The sequence below is a fragment of the Anas acuta genome, chromosome 1, assembly GCF_963932015.1.
Source record: "Anas acuta chromosome 1, bAnaAcu1.1, whole genome shotgun sequence".
NCBI classification, from domain to species: Eukaryota; Metazoa; Chordata; class Aves; order Anseriformes; family Anatidae; genus Anas; species Anas acuta.
Genome location: NC_088979.1, coordinates 157019081 through 157031799, shown reverse-complemented (window position 1 = coordinate 157031799; position 12719 = coordinate 157019081).

Sequence of the window (12719 nt, the reverse complement as noted above, 5' to 3'; positions counted from 1 at the left end):
CAGTTCTGTTGTACTACTGGCTGTTCTTGCAAAAGCACAAGTGATTAGGTTAATTAAACCTTCATCCTATCTATACGCTTCATCCTATCTAATCCTTTTTAAAGAATATTTCATTTACAATTATTGTCAGTGCTACAGAGACAGGTTTTTTATTCAACTATTGCATGGGGTGCTGACAGAGAGTTGCAAGAGAAAGTGGTACAGGCCAGAGAAATGGGTGTTAGCAGTGGTATTAGAGAAAAACGTCTTTCAGCACTGGCAGCAAATTACATGGAAAAAAGTGGCTCCACCATGGAGCATCAAGAATATATTATTGTTGTGCAACCAACCCCTGAATTTTTATTATTATTATTTTATTTATTGTAAGTAATATTAAAAATAACACTTATTTATTTTTTAAATCCTAGCTTAAGTTCCCAATCAGTACTATAAATTTCATCTTCCCCATTTTCTTTTAAATTAAGCTTTTAATATTACACGTGTTTTGTGGAGTAAAACATGACATCTTTTATAATCATAAGGCTGGAAAAACAGAAAATGAGGTACAAGAACACCAAAAATACTGGGTTATAAATGTCATTATTGTTAAACTATTCAGTGATTTTGAAAGCAGAAGTTGACAGTATCTCCAGTGACTTTAGTTGGAAATGTAAACAACTCTGACAGTTTTGAAAAATTTTCACTGCACAGTTTTTCAGTTTTAAAAACCTATGTTTTTAACTAGGGTAATGCCAAATCATTGTACATATTTTGGCCTTTTTTTTTTTTTTTTTTTCTTCGTATATATGCACTTCTGCATTCAATTTGGTTAAATATATTTCTGTATATAATCTTCATCCTCCCTTTTTCAGGAAGATTGTATATCCATTCCTTGTTCATAAACATACCTGCTATATATTCAGTCAAAACAAATATAGAAACAAAAAAAGTGTTAACAACTCTACTGTGTAATACTGTTCTTCCTTGTCTTTGCTATTAACATAACAGCAAAAGCTATCTAAGCTATCTAGTCAGGGTACTTTATGCCTGTGAGTATAGTCTGTATCTGATCTTTGCTTTTTCCTGAAAGGGTTTGGTTTAAATAATCCCTGTGGTACAAAGTCTCACATACACAATCTTCTATTTTAGTTCTCATCTCAAGGGAATTACTGCAATTTTAACCTGCTTCTTGTTCCCTTTCTTAGTGCAAAGCTGTGTGATTTCAGGGGAAGGGTGATGAAGCACATCGGCTTGGTCTCCTAATCATTTTATAAACCCTGACAGATTTTGAAGATGAAATTTGGCAAATGTTAATTGTATGTGCAGAATTCATGCTGGAAAGATCTCCTTCAGAGAAAAAATAAAATAAAATAAAATAAAATAAAAAATGAAGCAAGTAAAAAGCTGAGTGCACAGCCGGACTGTTATGTAAGATGTTTATTTCCATCAAATGAATCCCAGTGGAGGCTATGCAGAAAATAGGCCAAAGCTGCAGAGTAGTAGTGACATCACAGGCATCCTATCATCAGAAAGGTCGAAGAAAACATTGGTACACAGAGAAATACTACTGTATAGTACTGGTCATTTTGATCTATACTTAATATATTTTCCTTAAATATTAGAATCAAACCTGATACTGGTAAAAATTTATTTGGAAGCCAAGCCTTCCAAAGAAACATGCTTGTGATAGTACATTGCAGCATAGGCACAGCTCTGAGAACTATGCATTATTTTGGTGATGATTGAAAACAAGAAAAAAATCAAGACAAAAAATGTTAGAATGTAATCTCGTATCTTGATAAAATTTGGTTCTGGAGATTTTCTTTAAGAAAATGAAATATTTTACATACAGAACATCTGAATGAAATGACTGATTTCTTTTAAAAAATATATATTTTTTTTCCCTAGTCAGTTCAGGACCAAAGTCATGAATTATTTTAAATGCCATAAAACTGTTTGTTTGTTTGTTTTCTGTGGAATGAAGTCATGACTGGAAACATTTCTCCAGTTTTTACTGCATTACTCTACGGCTCAGAACAACACCATTTTACAGTTGCTGTTTACTTTTCTCTTCAAGGATTTTACAATTTAGCCATGTGGGCCATTAAATTCACATGAATAGCCTCTTCTTATGATATGCCTTAAGTGAGGCAAATAGATGATTAAGTGCATAACAAATTCTACACAAAATAAGCATTTTTTAATCCAGATTTTTTTTAGCTTTCATGACTCTATATACTTGTGGCTAGACTGAAATATAGCTACCCAAAATTAAATCAGACATCTCCATTCACAAAAAGATACTAGTATATAGACACAATTGCCTGAGTACAGTAATTATTCTGAATAGTTTCTTACATATTTGTTATTGTCCTTGTTTTAATTTGAATTGATTTTCTATATGCTGCACATAAACAAAACAAATACAAGAGGCGTTTCAAATGCTTAGGTAAATGTAGGTATTTCTGTTTAGGTACAGAAGGCACTGCTGGAACAGTTGTTTATAATTCACAGACAGACCCTTTTTCTCTGAAAGGTTTAATATATCCCTATCAGTCTCAATCTCCAGTGCTACTTGAGTAGTACTACCATAGTACTGCAATAAGACAAATAATAATAGATTAGAGTCTTATGTGCTTGCAGAACAAGGACATGAGGAAGGATTTATTTGCCATTGCTATTAGATATTACTGTTTCAATTAATCCATGTTTTATTCCCTGGCCTATGTACAGTAAGTTTTTTTTTTCTTTTCTCTCTCTCCCTCTTTTTTTTTTTTTTTTCTTCTTCCCTCTCTCCATTAGGCTAGTGTATAGCAATCATCAGAATCATCAGTGACTTGATAGCACAGTGAGGTCAGGATAGATGCCTGAAGTTTTGAGGTTCCACACAAGCATTGCTATGGAAGCAAAGCCTCTTGCTGTTGATATGGTCTAAGTAAGGCAGTGTGCTGCAGGGCCACAAGAAGGGGTGAAGGCACCTGTGTAATACCTACTAGATGACTTGTCGCTCACAGAATAATTAAAAACATTTAATCTCTTTCTCTCTCTCTCTTTTTTTTTAATTAATTTTTAATATTTTTTAACTAAACTGATTGGGTGATGACATAAATGTGTAAACCAGCCTTAATATCTGATTGTATTTAGCCTCAGCTTGTCTACGTGAGGGGAAGAGAAAGCAACAAGGCTGAGGATTCACCTGACCTAGAGCAGATACCTACAGCACAGTTGTCATGTAGGCTGTTTGCCAAGATTCACGGAGAGAAATAGTCATTCCTAGTGAGCAATGTTTCCTATCCTAAATTAAACTTCTGAAAGCAGTTAGATGAATCATGCCATAAAATACCTACTGTACTGCTGCATGGGGGGAACCCTGGGTCACTAAAACATAAGGGTCTGCATTGTAGATGTCTGAAGAACATTGCAGATGTCTGATGAAATGTCTCTAATCCCAAGTCTTCTTTTGCACTCCATCCCTTCTGGCACAAGGAGTCAACACAGCTTCTCACATGGAAATACCTTTTGGGAACATACATGTATTTCTGTGTAGGCTTGACTGCCTACATTGTGACACACAGGTGACTGTCACAATGGACACTGCTTCAAGTTACCTTTGAAAAAAAGCTTTGTTCATATGGTGAAACATCTACATCCTAGCTATTTCTGTGATAAGCATATTTTGCAGTGAAAAACAGATCTTTATCATCCAGCTCCAGTGATCAATAATACTTTATTATTCCTACATTCATTTCTGGGATCAACACAAATTTTTGATTCCCCCCCCCCAAACCAAAAGATTTTATTATTCTGAAATTTATGGTGGTAATTAAATTTATGATGGCATATATGCTTAGTATCTACTTGAGAAGCTGAGTACTTTGAGTCTTCTTCTGGGGAACACAATTTACTATTGCTTACTTATTGATGGTCACTTACACACATTAAATGATCCCACAGGCATCTGCAGAGTTGTGGCTATGGGTCTGTGCTACCTTTGACAACTATAGGATTAGTTTGTGTTCCTATCAGAACCTGAGTGTAACTTTATACCTTCAGCAGGACACTTGAAGCAACTGAGGCACAGAACCATTCCGTCACATGTAGGTAGTGGCACACAAACACTTTTTTTTTTAACTTCCATTAAAATATTTGGACTGTAAGTCCTAACTAGTCATATCCTTTCTTATTTGCAATGTGTAAGCTAACACTGATGTTGGACTCTGAAGTAAAGGAGATGCTTCCAGCCTCAAAGCTGTTCACATAGCTCAAACTTCTTTTTTGCTACATTCCTCCTTCATTATAGACTAAATACTTGACCCACAAAGGTTAAATTGTTGTATGCCAGGAATATCAGTTCTTGATTTACTTTCCTTTGCTTTAGCTCTGTCCCTTGGCTAACTTCCAATGGGATTTATTTGATTAGGGTATAAATGAGAATTGGAATTATAATAGGTATTCAAACAAAACCAAACTCTGTCATCATTATTCTATGATTTATAGTTGATATCCAAAGGATGGAGGAACACTAATCAAAGTGGAGAAAATTTCACATAAAAAACCCACAATCTTGATGATGATGATGATGATTGATCCTGATGCAATCAAAATTGAATCAAACAAATGATAATTCAAATTAGTCTTCCAATGAGTGAATGACTTTCACCCTAAAAGAGATTTGAGATGATTACAAATTCAGGTCTGCTGCCCTTTTGTACTTTAAATTAGTCTGATATTTTGAATATATTAATCTTGTCTCTGTATTAAACCACTATTGCTCTCACCAAATTTTGTGTAAGTAGCTGCCTCATTAAGGCTCATTCTGTGCTTAATTCTGATAAGAAGAAGAGAGTACCACTTTATTGGTACTCTCTAAATGCTCTAAAACCAAACTGCTTTGTGTGTTTCCGCATTGGTGGTGGAATGACCAGTATCTCCATATAAGACTTTTCAGAAGGATGTTTGTGATAATTTTTTCTTCCTTTTGGGTTCCTTCAGCTTTTATTTTGCTGACCAGGGAAATTAACTTTCCTGAACAATATACTTTGAAGGCCTTACATGTTGAAAGTCTGCACATCTCTACACTTGTCCTTTCAATTTTTGTGTGAATGACAGTGAAAGCTGGGCCTGATAAAATTATTAAGAGGTTTCATTCTGTTATCTAGTGTTCTCTTTTCATCTTCCCAACCTCTGCACATCATCAAGATTAATGTTTCAAGTTACAGAAAGCTCAATCTTTGGAACTTGCAGATGACAGCTATAGATGAGATTTCCCAATATTTATTCCCTCTCCCTCCATTTATTTTCTTTCAGTGTGTGAATCATATCTGTCTGAATTATGAGACAGCACAGATTTCTTGTTCTGGCAGATTGCATTAGAATCACGTAGTACAGGGCTTCAGGTTATCGATTAGTGGCAGACTGACTCCTGTGCTGTTAACCAGCTGTTTCTTCTTCTGCCTCAGACATTTTCATTCACAAATATCTATGTGGAGACACAGAACCTGCTGCACTGTGGGGGAAGTTTTGTTGCCATTGTCTGAATGGATATGAGCAAAAAGATCAAAACTACTCTCTGTCTTTGATGCTAATCAGAATTGACACAGACATATTTGAGACTTTATTACAGGAGGTATGTGTGTGGGGAAAGATGGAATGAAAGATGGTTTGTTTTAATTTTTGCTTCTATGATAAATAAAGAGGAAAAAAATAATTTCAAGATTATTGATGCAAATAGAGAAATGCTGAACTAAATGAGGTCAAATTTGGGGAAATTTGACTATGACTGCTAGGTTTGGTTCACAAATAAGACTTTAATATAGCAGCATTCAACTTCCCTTTAAGATACCTTTTTGCCAGTTGAATCTGAAGGTGACTCACCACTTCATCTGTGGGAAGCAAATGCTTTTGATTCTCATGGTAGGGTTGTGTATGTAGCACACTGTATTATGCTGTATTGATTTTTCAGCTTCATGCTATGTTATTTAACAAAGCACACTTTTGTCTTATATTATTATTTTAAATGGGTCATCAAAGAGTGTCTACATTTTCAGACACAGATGAATGCAGAATTCTGATTTTATAAAGCCTGGAAAATATGCATTGGAAAGGAGAGTCAATAGGATGGTGTATTGATGAAGTATTTATGAAGCATGGCTGAGATAAAATAAAGAACTGACTAAGATATAAAACGATACAAAGCAGTACAGTTTAAAAAGGTACAGCTGAATAGCTAAGGATCTCAAATGCAGAGCTTAAGAAATCTGCTATATAAGATACAGCAAATATCAGAATTCCTAGAGGTAGCACACCTATTTATCTTTTTAAGAATTAGTAGTGGTGCTGTGAAGTACCAGCCTTGGAAGAACAGTCACCTGATCCTTCTTGCATGTCAGTGGGAAAAGAAAGGAAAAACAGGAAAGTAACTCAAACTTATGTGTGCTGAATTGCCTTCTAAAGTTGCTTATATTCCCCACTGATAATTTAGAAAATGCATGAAAGGCTGCAGTTGAAAGTCCTAAGAAAGAAAATTCCATTTGGATTAAGTAACAAAACCTCTTTTACAATGAGGATGGTTAAACATTGGGTAAGATTGTTCAGAGAGGCTGTGGATGAGGTTTTGGGCAAATTCATCTAAATTTGAACTGTTTTGAGCATGTATTTGGACCAAAATGTGGAGATTGGATTACAGGCCTCCAGCCAAAATCCAACCTCAATCTTTCTATGATTCTGTACACTCTCGTTTTATGTGCTTTGCCTTCACATCTCATCTTGAATCTTCCTACCTTTTTACAGTAGTACTTATCCTGGAAATGTTTACAGGTGTGTTTGGTCACTGACCTCACTAAGATTTTTTGTATGAATGAGACTAAGCATATTCACAGAACTCATATGCGTATATATATAAAAATACATATTGGTACATCTTTTCTCTATCCTACTTTTCCCCTGTCCACGAATGTTTCAAAAAATTAAGTCCTATGACACTAAATTTTTTTTTCTTTTTCTAATTTTTCTTTTTGCCAACTCCCATTTCAATTGTTATGTTTGCATATTGCTATAGTCCTTTATCTTTCTGTTTTTTCTCTTGCTTCCACAGAGATATACCTACCACTGGCACAGAAATAATAATAAAATGAATAAATAAATAAATAAATAGAAATCTGTGATCATTTTCCATGCTCACCAAGAAAACATCCTGAAATAAAACATGACTGGAAAAAGACATCCTTTTTGGTGCCTGAGAAGTGGTTGGAAATTTTTGAATAGGAAAGGTAACTGAACTGAATCCATTCTGTGGATGCTCACAGAACTCATCAAAGATGAGTCACTAGAACTGGCAAATGCAACTGTGAAAACATCAATAGGCTGTTTTTCTCCTTTCTGTTTGTCATTACAGGCTGAAATGTTACCTTGATATAATTTTCGTATACTAGCATTGTATATGAAAATTGTAGCATATCCTACAATTTAATGTAGGAGAGCACTTCACGCAAATTGTATTTACTACTGTGCTTGAGATGGTAAAAGGCATATTATTTATGTGAAGTGTTATGGAAACTTTTAACATAGGTGGTAAAATTCCATACAGCCTCTGACAAAGTCTCCAGAGCATTGCAGGACTGATTAAATTTACTTATGTAAATTCAGTGGGAAAGGATAGATCAGCTGTATTGATGTCAATAAGAATGTTAATTGTAAAGTACTGCATATGCTCTCCCCATAAAAATATATATCCATATATGTCTATTTTTACCCTTATAACACATATATCTTTTCTTCAAGAGAATGAGAAAGCAGAGCAATTGATAGAATTTATCGACTGTAGCCACGGGTTTGTCACTCTTGACAAACTGATGTAGTTCCATAGGGTAGACTGGCTGAGCTACAAAGGTCAACAGGTTGTGATCAGCAACACAAAGCCATCTGGAATCCACTGATGCACCCCGGTCAATACTGGGAACAATACTGTGTAAGATCTTCATTAATAGTCAGGACAATGGGACAAAGTGTATCTTTAGTGTGTTTGCAGTTGACACAAAACTGGGAGGAGTGGTTGACAGACCAGGAGAGCATGCTGCCATTCAGAGGATCCTTGAGAGGAAGGAGAAATAGGCTGACAGGAACATCATGAAGTTCAATAAAGGCAGATACCAAGTCCTGCCTCTGTGCAAGAACAACTCCATGCTAGAGGCAAACTGGCTGGAAAGCAGCTCTACAGAGAAGGATATTGAGATCCTAGTGGACCACAAGCTGTCCTTGAGCGAGCAGTGTATCCTTGTGAGTGAGGAAGTCCAACAGACTCCTGGGCTGCATTAGGAACAGCATTGCCAACAGGCTGAGTAAAGCAATCCTTCCTCTGTTCCCAAACCTTGTGAGACACAGATGGACTGCTAGGCTACCTATTAAAAGAGAGACATGGACACACTGGGCTGAGTCTAGTGAATAGACAGGAAGACGATTAAGGGAATGAAGTGTCATTCATATGGGGAAAGACTGAGAGAGCTGGGATTGTTGAGCCTTAAGAAGAGAAGGCTCAAAAGCTCAAGGGAGTATTATCACTGTGTGTAAACACCTGAAAGGGCTAGGTGGGGGTGTTAAGAAGATGGAGTCAGACTCTCTTCAATGGTGCATAGTTAGAGGACAGGAGGCAATGTTCACAAGTTGAAATACTGGACATTCAACTTAACTATAAGAAATAAAAAATAAACAAGCAAAAAATCTCACACATTTTCATTATGATGAAGGTCAAACATTTGAACAGTTTGCCCAGAAAGGCTGTGGAATCTTCATTCTTGGAGACATTTAAAACCCAACTGGACACAATCCTAAGTAATCTGCTCTGGCCAGTCCAGCCTTGAGCAGTGGGTCAACTAGATTATTTCCAGAGGTCCCCACCAACCTCAGCTATTCTCTGGTACTTTATTTCACATATATCCAAGAGTAGTGGTTTGTCTAGTCATGAACTCAAGCACTATCATAAAGAAATTATATCTAAAGCCTTGTAAATTAGATACTTACTAATAAGTAATAATTGAAGACCATTGTCTAAATAATTTCAGTTAGTTCAGCATGCTCATTAAACAATTTGATTCACCTGACCCGTGTTAACAGACTAACACTTCTTAAGACTAGGAAGATAGGGTGTGTTACCTTAAAAAAAAGGTAAAGCAAAAACACAGAAAACTTCATAACTATTAATTCAAGTGATTAAATTTAGAAACTTTTTACATACAGACAACAATTTTGAAATAATATAAAAGATAAAAAGACATGCAACAAGAAGGGAACATATCAGCTGAAGAAACCATTCTTTAGAGGAATCTCCTGAAAGCATTGTAATGTGATAGAAAATGTTAAGATTTCAATTTGTTTTTTGTACTAGGCCATGCAATTTTATGGAGAATTATATTCATAGAATACTATGATATACTCCAGAAAATCTAGAGAAATATTACCACCTTCTATTAAACCTGAAAGACTTTTAGTATAATTTTCATTGAAACATATCACTTCTCTATAGAAGTCTTGGCTTCCTCATATCATTCAGATCCTCAACAGTACTGTGAATGTTTCTTTTATTCTATTGTTATTATTCCTCGCTTTCTTTGAATTTCACTAGAAAAAAATGTGATTTTCCAATAACAATAAACTCAATTCAGAGTTGTTGTGTATAGTTATTAGAGCACACATTGTACCTGTCATGGTGTTTTAGTCCTCAGAGAACTAACAAATGCTTTTAGCCTTTGTGACACCTTATAGAAAGTGCATACATTACTGTCTGTTTTCATACCCACTTCATGGGGGTGAAGTTCTTTTTAGCTTTCCACTATTCTCTTTGAGGCATAACAGCTAAAACCATCATTTAATTTCAGGAATTATTTAACATTTATACAGCAGAATGGTTATGAAAGATCAGAGATAGAAGAGTTTTAAAAAATATATGATTGTCTTAAGCTTAAGAAGTTTCTTTCACAAGTAAAGTACATTAAAGTGAAATAATAAAATAGAATACTACTCTCTCTACCAGATCATCTAAAAATGTCCTTAATATTTCTGAGAGTCAGATATTTGACAGTCAGGCAGGTATGTAATTACCTCATTGATGGAATTACACAGAAAACACATCATTCTCAGGCTCTGACATACATGTATCCTACATGTCAATCAGGGGATGAAAGTGATCGTATTTCAAGTCCATCTACCTGTTTTATATGTCTACATGAGGACTACATCAGGATGAGATAAATCACCTCCAAGTGTCTAGCTGTAGAAGGTGACTAGACTGATTAGTCCGAATCCTTCTTATAAAAAGCTACAGGTAGACTATCATACACTCACTGTGATTGTCTCTCTGCTGTCTCTTTTACATCTGTCCTTTACATAGACTTCATCAGTGGAAAACCTGGTGTTGTGTTTTAACATGGCAGGCAGCTAAGTACTACACAGTTGTTCACTCACTTCCCCCCAGGTGGGATGTGGGAGAGAACTGGGAGGAAAAAAATAAAATAAATATAAAAGGCAAAACCAGTCATAGAATCATAGAATCATAGAATATCCTGAGTTGGAAGGGACCCTTAAGGATCATCAAGTCCAACTCTTGACATCGCACAGGTCTACCCAAAAGTTCAGACCATGTGACTAAGTGCACAGTCGTATGGGTTGAGGTAAAAGCAGTCTAATAGGACAGAAAAGGAAAGGAAAATGATGATGATGATGATGATAAAAGAATATGTAAAACAACTGATGCACAATCACAATGGAATTGTATACCACCAGCCTACTGATGCTCAGCCCCTGAACAAGCACTCACCATCCCTCTCCCCCCCTCCATTTTATTTTTCAATATGACATGAGGGATGTATGGCACATCCTTTTGACCTCTTTGGGTCAGCTGTCCTTGTTCTGTCTCCTCTCAGCTCCCTTATGCATCCCCAGCCTCCCCACTGGTACAGAAGCATGAGAAGCTGAAAAGTCCTTGTCTGTGTGTAAATACTACTCTGCAACAGCTAAAACATCATTGAGTTATCAGCATGATTCTCATCCTAAATCCAAAACACAGCACCATATCAGCTACTAGAAAGAAAAATAACTTTATCCCAGACAAAACCAGCACACTTGGAAACCTAACCATACACTTTGAAACTTAATCCCAGTATTGCAATCATGAAAGCAACAGTGTCACATTTTCTTCCTGTCATTTTTTTTTTTTTTTTGCATGATTTTTACCTACTTGTATTAAAATAAAGTTTCCCTAAAAAGGACCTTACATTACTGAAATACACCTATTGTGTAGAAGAACTTGTCTGGCATGTTTTCCCAGACAATATACAGATCTGTTATATGTGCTAGCAAAACAATCACTATAAGTGAACTTCACACCTTAATATGCACCCGTGCTTGGTAGTGGGGAGAATTTCAGTACTGTATGTGCTGTGGTGGTCAGTTCTTTCTCTTGTTGAGGAAAGTTTGAATAAATGATGTGTCCTCCGCTACACGTAAAATAGTTCTTACTCTCCATAAGAGAATCGGTGGAAAACAAACAAACAAACAAACAAAAATTACTGTGTGTGTTTGTTTTTTTTTTTTTTCATGATTGATTGGTTTGTAATTTATTTTTTCTTCTACATTTTAAAGACACATGAATCTGGTGATTTTGTCCATTACATATTTTTGCAGATAATGAAAATCATTGTACAACACACAACAGAAAAAATACAGATTATATAATGGCTGCTGCTTCTTCACTTTTATGTTTCTCTAACATTCCTCAAATAAGTATAAGATTCAGTATACACCTCTTTTTTTTTGTCTTTACATTATTCAAAGCTATGCTACCTGCTAAAAATTGTAGTGTTACAGTAAAGTGAGAGACAACATGAGACTTCAGCAAGTGGTAAGAGATTTTCTATATAAATACACTTGTTCAGCAAGGCTTTGGTTACATTTTAGCAGGATGTTATTTACGTGCACTTATGTCTCCTCTAAAAGTTAGCAAAGGGCAAGCTAGGTAATGTGATTAAGTGGCTGAACATGGTAAAGGTTCCCAAAACTAGGTCATTATTGAGATTAACGACTGGATTAAAAGGATTTAGGAGAGTGGTAGGATTTTGATTTGCATATTACTCCAAAGACCTTTGACTTATGTAAAGCCTCCTCTTAAAGACTATCAAGTTAAAGCATTACATCAAGCAATTTAGTTGTTGCAAATTACTCTTGCCTGTTTTTTGACCTTGTGTATATTGTCCATATTTCTATGCTAAAATTACTTTTCATAATTGAACACTTGGATTTCTCCTTTGGATGTGCTACATGCAGGGAGAGCACTAATGCGAAAGAGATAAGTTGTAAAATAATAAAAACTTATCAAATATAAGCTATGGGATTCTTGGAGGATTTCACCTGAGAGTATTTTAGCCAGCTGCAAAAACAGGAGACCTTGTTTAAGAACAGATTCCAGTAATTCAATCAAAATCAAGTCTCCATCTTGCCTCAGAAAAGTATTTAGATTAAACTTCATGCCACTGATAAGAATATACACAGATGTTGGGGTACATGAAAAATCTATATAAGAGCTCAAGACTACAACTACTTTGGGAAATGAAACTGGAAGTTTTGCATGGTGGAGGTCATTCATTTAGCAACAGCTAAATGAAAATAAATTTTAGGGGTTCCTTAGTGTAAAAATCCCTTCACTGACAGCATGTGTTTGTGTCTCAGCCTGTGTGAGAAGTGGTATTTATGTT